The sequence below is a fragment of the Saccopteryx leptura genome, chromosome 2 (assembly GCF_036850995.1).
Source record: "Saccopteryx leptura isolate mSacLep1 chromosome 2, mSacLep1_pri_phased_curated, whole genome shotgun sequence".
Classification (NCBI taxonomy): Eukaryota; Metazoa; Chordata; class Mammalia; order Chiroptera; family Emballonuridae; genus Saccopteryx; species Saccopteryx leptura.
Genome location: NC_089504.1, coordinates 18,473,565 through 18,486,649, shown reverse-complemented (window position 1 = coordinate 18,486,649; position 13,085 = coordinate 18,473,565). Strand labels below are relative to the sequence as shown.

The 13,085-nt window shown below is 46.6% G+C and overlaps 1 protein-coding gene across 5 annotated transcripts in view; it reads right to left on the bottom strand.

The window, feature by feature from the left end:
* The window catches only part of ASTN2 (astrotactin 2), a 907,524-nt gene that overhangs the window by 229,046 nt on the left and 665,393 nt on the right, over positions 1–13,085 (bottom strand). The gene's annotated exons all lie outside the window — the stretch shown is intronic.

Sequence of the window (13,085 nt, the reverse complement as noted above, 5' to 3'; positions counted from 1 at the left end):
AAGTGGTCACGTGCGGTTCGGGTCCCGTGTCTGACACTGCATTCTCTGAGAGCCTCAGAGATCTACCCAGGTCAGAATTCAGCCAGAGAGCACCATATGGAAAGATAATTCAGCTCTTATTTCCACGTGCACATGTACAGAGCCAGCCCCCGAGGTCCAGAGCCACCAACACCGTGTTCTAAACTGAGCCTTCACCATCTGCTGTGTCCTTATCGCTACAGCTCAAAAAAGGAAGGCGGCTTACTCTTTCCACACCGACGTGGGTGAGGGAGTTTGTGACCGTGTTCCTCCAGCTTGGGCGTTTGCGAAGCAGCGTGTCCTGCTCGCTCGGTGCAGGGCTGATGGCAGGCCGAGAGCTGTCACCTTGCTTTCATGGAAACAATTTGCGAAGCTGAGCTACTCAAAATTGTATTTTTGGTGGTGGATGTTTTTCTTTTCTTTTTTTTTTTTTTTTTTTTTTTTTTTTTTTTTTGCTTCTGTTGTAATCGCTGCCAAAGGATCAGGAAGGAGATAAAGAGATGTTGAATTAGTTTGCCTTGTGCTTCTTACCTGGAGACAAGCCCCATGTTCTGATTATGACAGTGCATTCGATTTGCAAAGATTTATGCTTGAGAGCAAATTGATCCAATTAAAAGTGCATCACAAATGACCCCACTCTTATTAGAGCCACTTTATCTTTGCTCGTAGCTGACAGCAGGAGAGCTGTCTCTGCTGTCAGTGGGGGCCATGCTGAGGCAGTAACGGGGCTGTGGCACACAGTTTTCAGCAGAGAAATGAGTACGACGGCAGGGCCCGATGGGAACTGGGCCCGGGGTCCTCTAGCTGCCGATGCCTTTGGAAGGAACCGCTCTCAGCTGGCATTCGGCGGCAGGTCTGCCCGTCTGCACCACACCGTGCCTCGGCCCCCGCGCTCGGCAGGTTTCTGCTGGCTCAGGATGGAAAGATGTGTGGTCTGAATGTTTTTCTTTATTTGATGTGCATATTTCAGGCTCTGCTCAATACAGTCAACTTGCAATTATCTCTCATGTTGACGAAATTGCAGAATAGAACCCCAAGAAACTAATTTGTTCAATTACAGCAAGTTTTCTTCTTTTTTTTTTTTTTTTTTAGCAGCATACCCTTATTCAACTAAAGTCTTACGTGAAAGTCTAGCTGTAAAGTGGATCAAAGAGCAGCCGCTCTGGCTGCAGCAGGTGCGCGGACCTGAACAGGCTTCAGCCACCTCAGCTGACTGTATGTACCACTGCAGAACTCTCGTGGACCTACAGGGCGGTGTCTGAAGACCTGAACAACAGCATTGCTCATCTCCCAGTTCCAGCTCATTAGCCCTCTGGCCAGTCATTTAACCCTTCCTCTGCTGGAAAATAACGAAAATGATTCCTGCCTCCCGGAAGGGTATGGGATACGAGGTCACAGACATAAGTACCCAATACAGTTCTTGGCATACTCAGTAAGTGATAGCAATTACTATCTTTTATTGAGTTCAGGAGTGCCACGAAGCTGCCCGCCCACTCCAGACAAGACTTTCCCTCCTTCCTACTTTACCTCTCCTACCAGAACCTTTCTCAGGCAGCCCCACCCCTCCATCCACAGCTCTCCAGGGAAACCTCCTCACCAGTTCCTTGTGACTCGAGCTCTACCTATTTCAGGTTTCCAATACTTTTTAAATAACAATGTTGCAATGATTACCCTGCCCATCTAGCTGAGTTTTATTGAAGGCTAACATCTAGTTACAAGCACATAACATGGTGTCTAATTTGGAATATGTCCTCAATTTTTCATTGGCTGTTATTTACCTGACTTGATGGTGATGGGTCCTCCAGTAACCTGAGTCTTCCTAACACAGTCCCCTTAGCATTGGATAACTATTCTCAGACCAGCCCTTTTATAAGGCCTACAAAAAAGCTAAAGGCAAACAAGTGGCATACAGGTTGGGTGAGGCCTTGCTTTCCTTCCTCATTCTGAGTAATTACATAATACAAGGTTTGGGAGCAATGATTTATTTATTCAGTATTTACTGAGTACCTACTGTGAGCCAGGCCCTGTGCCAGGTTTCAGAAAAGACTAATTTAATGATAAATGATATTATTAATGGGTCTACTTTGTCATAAATTAATGTCACAGTCTTCCCCGTCTCAAGGATTTGAAATCTAGTGTTCCAGGGTCTCATAGGCCAGGGATAGACAGCATCGGAAAGATTGTGAGAGCCGCTACCAATGTGTGCTCCAGCTGGGATGGGCCACAGAGGGGCACTTCATTCTTCCAAATCAGTAAGATAAACTTGGCTGAAGTCTGACGGTGTTCCTGTGGGCAGGGTGAGTCAAGCTTAAACAGTGTTACTTTTAATCTAGTTACTAATTAATGCCTCCTGAAGGGTGAAGCGGTACCCAGCGCTGTAGGCGAGAAATGTCAGGCAAAGCCTAGAATGAAACTCGGGGCTCCTCTTCCTTACACCCGACTAGGCTGCTAATTTGCACTTAGGATGTGCAGCCCCTCAAGAGATCTCCAGATAAATTACAGACAGGAAACAGGAGCTGCCTGGATGAATTTTACAAGCACGGCAGTGATGAGGTAGCAGGCTGGCAACATACACACTTCAACTCCAGACCTATGGCTTTATTTTGTCGATAACATGAATATTCATGGTACCCTGGCTAAGTCTGAGGTTAGTGAGGCAACTAGCTCCAGGACTGACAATATATTCTAGTGGGAAAGTTACTGGACTTTGTCTGGGTCTGAATCACAGCTCTACCTCTTAACTAGCTGTGGTGGCCTCAGGTGATATATCTACATCAGTTTCTCTATTAAATAAGGAGGTTGGACTAGATCGTCACTAAAATCACTTCTGGCTCTATGATTTTAATTTTTTAATCCAATAGAATTGGGGTTCAGTTTCCCCCCAATCTTTTTGCATAATTCTTGCTAAATAATTTTCTTGTGTGTACATTAGACTAGTAGAAAGACCCTGGACTTGGTAATCAGTCCCACCTTGGTCCAGTTGCTTACTCTGCTCCGACTAATGTGACCTCAGGTCACTTCCTAGCTACTGACACTCTGTTGAGCTACAGTTTGCACACCTGGTAAAGTGAAATTATGTTTTAAAGGGTTGTTGCAAGAATTAAAAGATAACGGGATAGTGTATGTTGTGTAAAAGCAATTCAGAAAACGTCCTTCTCATGGTGAACTGATGCAGACTTTTCAAGCTCACATTAGGAGAGAGTTCGGATTTGTATTGGTGATGCAACAGCACTGATTGGATTGGCTCCTTAATTTAAGAGCCGACTGGAGGGAGCGGAGGGTTGCTGTAGGGTCAGAAGCACAACATTCACAGCAGTGTATCTCAGTAGGAAGGCTGCATGTCAAACCTAAAGGCTCATTATTTCATTAAAGTATTTAAACAAAGAAACATGCACCCTTAGTTCTTTCTGTAGATGGTTAGAGACTAGCATAAAAGGATTTTTTTTTCCAGGTCAACATTCATTAACTCAAACAATTACAAACATTAAAATAAACCATAAATCTCACTGTCTGGTTGGAGGTAATATAACATACGGTAGCTTAAAATTTGCAACTCTCTGGAGGAAGAAAGTTATAAATATGAGCAGTAAAGAAGACTCTCCTAACCCTCACCAAACTATATACAGTAATAACCAAAAGAAAAGAAAAGAAATGTGAAAACAGGAAAAGGAAACAAACAAAAAACTGAAACAGAGGTCCACAATTTGACCCAATTAGAAATGCAAAATTTACTCCAGTCCTGAGTTTAGTCCTAATTCCTCCACTTAGCAACTGTGACCACCAAGTCATTTAGCTGGGCAGCCTGTTTCCTCAGTCTTAATACAGTGATACTCTGCTGCATGGTTCTGAGAATGTGTGGATATAGAACACTTAGCAGACTTCCAGAATTTGATATATTTCCAATAGTGGTAAATATTTTTATATTACAGTAAATTAAATGTATCTCCAGGTTACCCACACTTTTGTGACAGAGGGTTATATGAAACTGGCGAGGAAAAATTGTCTGTTTCCCTCAAAAGAAAGTCATTTAGTAGTTCACTGAAATCCTGATTAAAAACATGAAGACTTTATGCATGACCAGGCGGGGCACAGTGGATAGAGCATGGGGCTGGGACGCAGAGGACCCAGGTTCAAAACCTCGAGGTTGCATGCTTGAGCATGGGCTCATCGGCTTAAGCATGGGATCACAGACATGACGCCATGGTTGCTGGCTGAGCCCAAGGTCACTAGCATGAAGCCCAAGGTCGCTGGCTTGAGCCCAAGGTTGCTGGCTTGAGCAAGGGGTCACTCACTCTGCTGGAGCCCCCTGGTCAAGACACATATGAGAAGCAATCAATGAATAACTGAAGTGATGCACCTACGAGTTGATGGTTCTTATCTCTGTCCCTTCCTGCCTGTCTTTCCCTCCTTCTGTTCTCTCTCTGTCTCTCTCACTAAAAAACAAACAAACAAACTCACAAACAAAAACAACATGAAGAGTTTGTATGAGTGTGGGTATCAGTCAAATGCATGTCTCTCTTATATAGATGAAACCAAGAATTTCTTATGGCAGTTTACCTCGTTTACCTGGTTGTAATGCCATCGTGTATCTTCCCAGACAGTTAAGATCTGAGATCCCATCCATTCATTATGCATTCCCTCATTAAACATGTGTAAGACACCTACTGTGTATTATTATTAGCTGTGATCATAGGAGTAATGAATGCAAAGATGAGTCAATCATGAACCCTGCAGTCAGGGAGCCTGGGGTCTGGCTGGAGAGAGGAGATACGGAAGAACCGTGCACGTTTGCCGAAGACGAAGATAAATGGCCCGAGGTAGAAATGGAGCGCCCAGTGTTTGAGAATAGACGCCTTCTAGTTGAGAGGACCTGGCTGCTGAAGGGCCTTGCAGGTCGAGGGGCTGTCACGGCACAGGCACAACACTACGGGGAAAGTGAGAAGTTGGTACCAGCAGGAAGTTCAAACCCCGCAAGAGTGAGGGGTCATTACAGGGTCTAAAGTGATCCAGGACCCCTCCTTTAAGTAATAATGCCAGTGTTTCTCTTTTTCCTGCCCTAGGCTGTATCACTGGCTCCTCTCAGTAGCCATGGCTCAATGAGCTTTCATTTTCACAGAGGGGGTGGGGTACGGATAAGAGTGTCCTTGGAGGCCTGAGTGGAGCTGAGGTGGACAGAGAGGTCTAGTTTGAAAATGCACCCCTCGCCATGTTTTATCGATCTCCTTACGGGGAATCCTGGTGGCTTTTGTATCAAATTTCCTGCCTTTTTTCTTTTCTTTTTTTTTTTTTTTTAAGCGAGAGGGAGAGAGAAAGAGAGAAGAGAAGCATCAACTTGTAGTTGTGGCACTTTAGTTTTTCATTGATTGCTTTCTCATATGTGCCTTAATTAGGGGGCTCCAGCTGAGCCAGTGACCCTTTGCTCAAGCCAGAAACTTAGGGCTTTAAGCCAATGACCTTTGCTCAAGCCAACAACCACAAGGTCATGTCTATGATCCCACACTCAAGCTGTTGAGGCCGCACTCAAGCTAGCGACCTCAGGGTTTTGAACCTGGATCCTCAGCGTCCCAGGCTGATGCTCTATCCATTGAGCCACTGCCTGGTCATGCATCAAATTTTCTGCCTTTTTAAAATCCTGAACTAATATCCATTTGCCTCCTCTCAAAAGCCTAAGTCAAATGAGTGTTCAAATCTCAATACAGTTTTGTAATAAAATCTTACTTCCTTTTTCAATGTTGAATGCTGACAGCTTTCAAAATCTACCATTTCCCCTTCATCTGCCCCACATCGGAACATACCAAGAAGAAAGCTTGAATTCTTCTTCCACCTCTGAGTCCAGTGGGAAGTTCAGACCACACAAGCCCTGCCCCTGCATGGAAACCCTCACCCCAGCCCACCGCTAGCCCACCATATAAACCAGGGGTCCCAAAACTTTTTACACAGGGGGTCAGTTCACTGTCCCTCAGACTGTTGGAGGGCCAGACTATAAAAAAAATATGAACAAATCCCTGTGCACATTGCACATATCTTATTTTAAAGTAAAAAAAACAAAACGGGAACAAATACAGTATTTAAAATAAAGAACGAGTAAATTTAAATCAACAAACTGACCAGTATTTCAATGGGAACTATGCTCCTCTCACTGACCACCAATGAAAGAGGTGCCCCTTCTGGAAGTGCGGTGGGGGCCGGATAAATGGCCTCAGGGGGCCGCATGCGGCCCGCGGGCCGTAGTAGTTTGGGGACCCCTGATATAAACCAAGCTAGTCTCTTTTACCTGCCTTCTTGAGCCATTTCTGGACCTGCTTAGGAGCCGGGATTGCTTCCCCAGAAAGCCTTATTATGTGAGTTATAAACCATTTCATACCAGTCTCAACAGCTGAACCAGGTTTTGGATGGGTCCCCTTCTTCTCTGTGGGATGACCACAATCGGCACAATAAGCAGGTTGAGACAATGACCACCATCGCAGGAGTCTTTCTTCTTGCTTTGATTTGCTAACTGGCTCTGCTCTGTCCCTGCTGCTGGCTCTGCTGCTGGCTAGCTGTGTTCTGAGCCACACGAAAACTTGTGCTTTGAGCTATGCTGCTCGAACTGCATTTGCTCAGCCCTGCCAAGTCTCTATTATAGATTTAATTGAACTAAGTTGCAAGTTTTGATAAATGGCATTTAAGAACAGGAATAAAGTAGCCCTGGGTCATGTGTCTTGGTCCAGACACATGTGTGCCTCAGATTGAATCATGCGTCTAGATTCCAGCATGTGCTGTGACTAACAACCAGGCTCGGGGGAATTACTCGTCCCATGACTACTGGCTGTTTGTCTCATGCAGACACTGTCCCCAGTCTACAGAGCGCTCGGGAAACAACACACCTTGCAGAAAATGTGTGTTCGCTGGTGATTGCTCTTGTGTAGGGAGAACAGTCACCATGTGGAATGCTGCGATCCACGCTCTAAAAGTAAATGGCTCACTCGGCTTCTACAAAATGTCTTTCTTGCTGCTCTGTCCCTCCTGGCCAAAGAAAGATCCTAATCTTCAGAGTTAGAGGTGGAGGCATCCTTGGTTCCCCTGTGGCACATCCAAGGGGTTAATTCCAATTTCACTTAAGCCCATGGCCCTTAAAACCTACAAAGCAACCACTGCCATGAGCCCTAATCCTGATGAGATGGGCTTGCGAACCTCAGGAGGAAGAAACGTATAAATATGATCCTCCCTTTCCTCCACTCAACAAACTATATATAGTAACTGCCAAAAGGAAAAATAAGAAGACATGAATACAGGAGGAAGACACACAACACTGCCGCAGAGGTCCACAATATGGCCCAATCAGAAATCCAGGATTTACTGAAAGATTTTATAGAACAACGAAAAGATAAGAGGTTCCTAATTGGTTTTTCCATTGGGTTCTCAATGAAATTTTAACATCTGCTCAAATGCACCAATTATCAAACTTTGATAGCTTTAATCAATACTGGGGCTGAAATCAGAGTTATACAGACATGGGAATTCCCCTAAAATCAGACAAGATACCCCTATATACCATGAGGGGAGTTACAGAAAAGTTTTCAGGACACATAAGGAAGACAAATAGGTATGCCTCACCTTAATCATTGTAATTATTGTCTAAATTCCCCACAGCTATAGTACCCATTACCCTAGAACATCCATACTGGGCATGGACTCTGAGCCAATGAGTAATAAGTTGAAGTAAGTTTCTGTCCCAGTTGGCTTGCCAGAATGGGGACCACACGGACCTTCTCCTCCCATTAGTTAATATGCGGAAATCCATATTATATACCTAGTTAGAAAAAAAAGTGATTATCCCCCCTGCTTCATAATTTTATAGCCCAATTTAGCCTGTGCTTACACCTGAAAAGAATGAATGACACCTCGTGATGGATAAAGCAACCTATTAGTGCTGAGGTCCCACCCACGGAGGCTCCCACACCTAATACTGGAATTACTAATTCCATCCCATCAATAACTGGTAAGTACTTTGCAGTCAGAGATTGGGCTGATATGTTATGTTCATTCCCAATTCAACAGCCTCTCAGCCACAGCTTCCCTTCCTCATCAAAGGGACACAATGTCCTTTCACCCGGCTGCCCACAAGTCCCTACACAGGTACGCCATCACACACAATCTTTACAGACAAGATCTTAACCACATCCAACCTTCTCCGGGGCGCAGTAATGACATCACACTGATCACATCCTTTCCGAAGAGATTCATGGGACACACTCCTGACGACACCCTAACATTCACGGAGGAGCTCAGAAAGGCACGAGCCATTGCCTCACGTGGAGCACAAGGCCCTGTCACCTTGGTGAAGTTCCTAAGCATGATTTAGCTGGGGATCATCCCATCCACAATGTCAAAACTCATCACTTTCAATGTTAAAATAAGCCCACTTCTTTTAGGTCTTTGGGTTTTGGAGACAACATAGTCTTTTTTACAAATTTTAAGTCCATTTATACCAGGGGTCCCCAAACTTTTTACACAGGGGGCCAGTTCACTGTCCCTCAGACCGTTGGAGGGCCGGACTATAAAAAAAACTATGAACAAATCCCTATGCACACTGCACATACCTTATTTTAAAGTAAAAAAAAAAACAAAACGGGAACAAATACAATATTTAAAATAAAGAACAAGTATATTTAAATCAACAAACTGACCAGTATTTCAGTGGGAACTATGCTCCTCTCACTGACCACCAATGAAAGAGGTGCCCCTTCCGGAAGTGCGACGAGGGCTGGATAAATGGCCTCAGGGGGCCACATGCGGCCCCGCAGGCCTTAGTTTAGGGACCCCTGATTTATACTCACAAATCGGCCCAACTTGATTAGGATCCTATGCAACAGAAGGCTCTAGAATCTGCCCCACTTGCCACAGAGCAGACAGGCCCCTCAGTGCCCTCCCCGGAGACCCCTGCCCCACTTGCCATAGAGCAGACAGGCCCCTCAGTGCCCTCCCCGGAGACCCCTGCCCCACTTGCCACAGAGCAGACAGGCCCCTCAGTGCCCTCCCCGGACACCCTGCCCCACCTGCCACAGAGCAGACAGGCCCCTCAGTGCCCTCCCCGGACACCCTGCCCCACCTGCCACAGAGCAGACAGGCCCCTCAGTGCCCTCCCCGGAGACCCTGCCCCACCTGCCACAGAGCAGACAGGCCCCTCAGTGCCCTCCCCGGAGACCCCTGCCCCACTTGCCACAGAGCAGACAGGCCCCTCAGTGCCCTCCCCAGAGACTCCTGCCCTTCAGAGGCTTCAGCTACCTCCTCTCCGGCCTCCTGGGCTCTCTGGACCACACATGATAGCCGCTGTTTGCCCACTTCTGGTGCAAGAAACCACTCTCAGTTCCACTCCGTCGGCCATCGAAGCGTAACCGCTGGCTGCACAGTGGGCTGGCCCGAGCCTGTGACCCCCTACACCCAGCGTCCTAGTATGCCTTGAACCACACAGCAGGACCCTGAACACTCAGCCCAGCCACCGAGGCCTCCTCGCTGCCAGGGACATCCAAACCTGGGCCCTGGGCAGTGCTGGGATTCAGCCGGTTGGCACCGGTTCTGCAGAACTGACACGTAATTTTTTATCGGGTTCGGAGAACCGCTTGTTAAAATGGCACTTGTAATCAGGGTTCTCCCTAAGGTGGGCGCTTGGGCAGGTGTCCAATGTAGAAATCACAAATTCACATTCCTTACTCTTTTTTAACGTTCATCTGTGCAACAGTGTATTCTAAGCTCCTATAATAATGTTCATTCTGTCCATAGGTGAAAAAAATTGCAAGTGAGGATGCCAATCAAGAAGTAACATGGTAATATCTTAACAGTGTTATTGTTTTTGTCAGGTATTATTTAATATTTTTTTCATTAATATTTTAAAGCTCTGTCTTATCACAATCTAGTTTTATGTGCCTCTTTTATTGTTCTGATTTAAATAGTAAATGCATGAAATAATAAACAACCTTTTGGCATATCTTTTTTTTATACTTAAAACGGTCATTAGGGCAAAGAAACCGGTTGTTAAATTATCTGAATCCCACTGCTGGCCCTGTGGCATGACCCATCTGTAGGAGTGAGTGCTCCTCCATCCTTAGTTTTCTGCCGAAGCCACAGTGCTGGTGAAGGCTGCCTCCTTTCCCAGGTCCCCTGGTGATCAGAGAGGCTTTTTTGACCAACCAAGTCAGCAAGGTATATTTATATGCTTTATATACTTTAGAGATGGCATCGCCACTGCGCGTGATGGGGGTTCGCTGGACAGTTGCTAGCTGTGGCTCTGCAGCCCTTCACTGGGATGTTCCTGGGAACAGGACAGGGCCCAAGAGTCAGCACCTCCGGGCACACTTCGTGCAGTCCTCTTCGCACTGCATGCTCTGGCGGGCAGCCTGTCAGCTCGTGTCTACAGACTCCCGGGCCACTGCCCATGCTCTGCGCCCCTGGTCTAGTCAACGGCGGCAAACACCCCCTATCCACGGTAGCTGCTGGGGTAAAGAACTCTGGGACCTCTCGTCTCACAGACACCAGAAGTATCAATCAAGGTCGCACATGTCTCCACACACAGTAATCCACAGGGGAAGGCTACGAAGACGCTCCTTATCCCCTTCGGAGTTCAGACGTCATCGACGAGTGACCCAAGCCCTCATTTCACTTCTCAAAATACACACAGTGGGAGTCTTGTACAATTTAGGGAGATTTCCACCCCTCCCCTCACCACCCTTGGACTACAAGCATCATGGAGGGACATGACAGCTTACTCAAACAAGTTCAAGTTCAATCACACGGGACGGCGCGTTTCAGTTATCGAACGTGCGGGGTGAATCGTAATAGAGACTCTGACTACATTTTTGACGTTTGACTGCTGACAGCTTTCAAGCCCCGCTGATCCCTTTCCGTCAGCTCCACATCTGGGCCAGCTGATAAGAGGGCCGAGGTGCCCTCACCTTTGGTGCCAGAGAGAGAGGTCCAAACCATGCAAACGCCAGCCACAACACGGGGACCCACCAACGCCCACTCTACCCCTCAGCCCTTACAAGCCAGTTCCTCTGCCTGCTCTCCCTCAGACCACCCTTGGACCTCTGCTCTCCCCAGAGAACTTCATGATGTGAGTGATTCATCTTTTTCTACCCTCTTGGGGTACGTGCGGCATCATCAGTTTCATAATCCGAACCCCATACCAGGCAGGAGCCCCTCTGACTACTTCAGTGACAGATGTATCGAGATAAACATGGAGAACAACTTCCTAATATGATAAATGAGTGCTGTGCGAATTTAATTTCTGAGCAACCTCATGAATAAAACCATGTGTTTTTATGAAATGGCATTTAATATTTACACTTAAAAATAATGATACATCTCTCAGGCCCGAGGATCTATCTGAAACGTGTTTGACAGATTTAATGATTCTGTTAAAGTGCTAGAAACACAGTTAAATTAAAAAATAGTATGGCTGGAAGGGCGCAGGGAGCAGGTGGGCCTAGTGCCCTGCCCGATCTAAGTCTGCCAGGTCCGGGAGAATAACACTTGCAGGACTGGACACTCTGGAAGAAACGACACCAGCAACTGGGCACATATACCCTGGACCCTCCCTAGAGGACGAATTAATTGTTAGCTAAATGCAAGGGACAGATAGATGATAAAGCAAAAACCCTGAGCGTATGTGTTCCTCCCCTCTGCTCTGGCGACGAAGGACACATATGCCCGTTTTCCTCCTCAATGAAATGGGGCATATTAATTCCAGCCTACTTAATACGGGCAAGGACTGTTCTTCACGGCCCCAACCCACAGCATTGCACACGAGTGAAAGCTGGCCCAGCATGAGCAGTGCCGGCAGACCCCCTGCATGACCTAATGCCTCTCTAAATAAAACATCAGAAACAATGCCGGGCGTGGCAGGAGAAAAGTAGTTCCCTGAGGAAATGAGTTGTGAAAGGGGAACTTGATTCTTATAGTCACTATAATATAGTGGAAGATACTGTTTTCTCCTATGACTTCAATGATCACAACTAGCTCCCAAACCTGCACTTTTTCAGGTCTTACCTTTCTTTTTGATCACCAGTACATACATATATATGCACATATCCCCAGCGGCCCACACTTGACACTGCTAAGTGATGTGCTGTTCTGACTGTGAGCTGGTGCGGTCCGTGAAGATGTCCGGGAGGAACCTTACACTCAGCATATCCAAACCGAGCTCAGCTCTCAGATCCCTGCTGTTCTCCTTTCGTTCCACTTAAGGGGCAGCAGCACCCACTCTGGCGCTTACTTACTACTGGAAAGCCCGTCCCCACCTCCAATCATTTCCCTCACCTCTCGCCTCCCTCCTTCCACCATTCCAATCATAACCTTCACATCAAACTGGCCCTTTCCTATTTTTCACATGCATTGATTCTTTTCTTCGTCCTCACAGCTATTGAAATAGAAGCTGCTATTGCCTCTCTCCTGAAACACAGCGGCTCCACCTTCGCAGCTGCTCCTCCCAGTCCTACCCTAGCAGCCGGTATACCCTGCCCTCCAGCCCCCCAATCAAGCCCCAACATTCACACTACACAGAAGAGGACCAGTTGAATTCTAAAATACGAATGCTAATCATAACACACAGAACCTTTCCATGGCCTTAAACGGCTCCTAGCAAAAGGCCAACACGGTCCACACCTTGGCGGGGTGTGATTCCAGGCTAACTTTCTTTCTACGTAGATCACCCCGGCTTCATCCCTTTCTAGCAGTCTGCTCAGATCTACTTTTTATTTTCCTTATTTTAGGACCTTTATTGTGCATGCTTTTTTTTTTTTTTTTTTTTTTCCACCAGAAATGCTTTCTCTCTCTCTACCCACCTGTGTCTACTGAATCTTCTTCCTCCGGTTTTCTGGGGCACCCTTCCTGACCCATCGCACAGTTTGGGTCAGGTGGCCACGTCACACTTTGGGTTTGCTGCTTGCAGTTCCACAGTGCACTGTGACCTCCCCGTTCCCCATCTCCCTCCAAGGCCAGACTGAACTCTGAGAAGGTCCAGGAACGTTTAATCTACTGTTACACCTATAACACCTAGCACAGCACCCAACACATAGCAGGCACTGCCG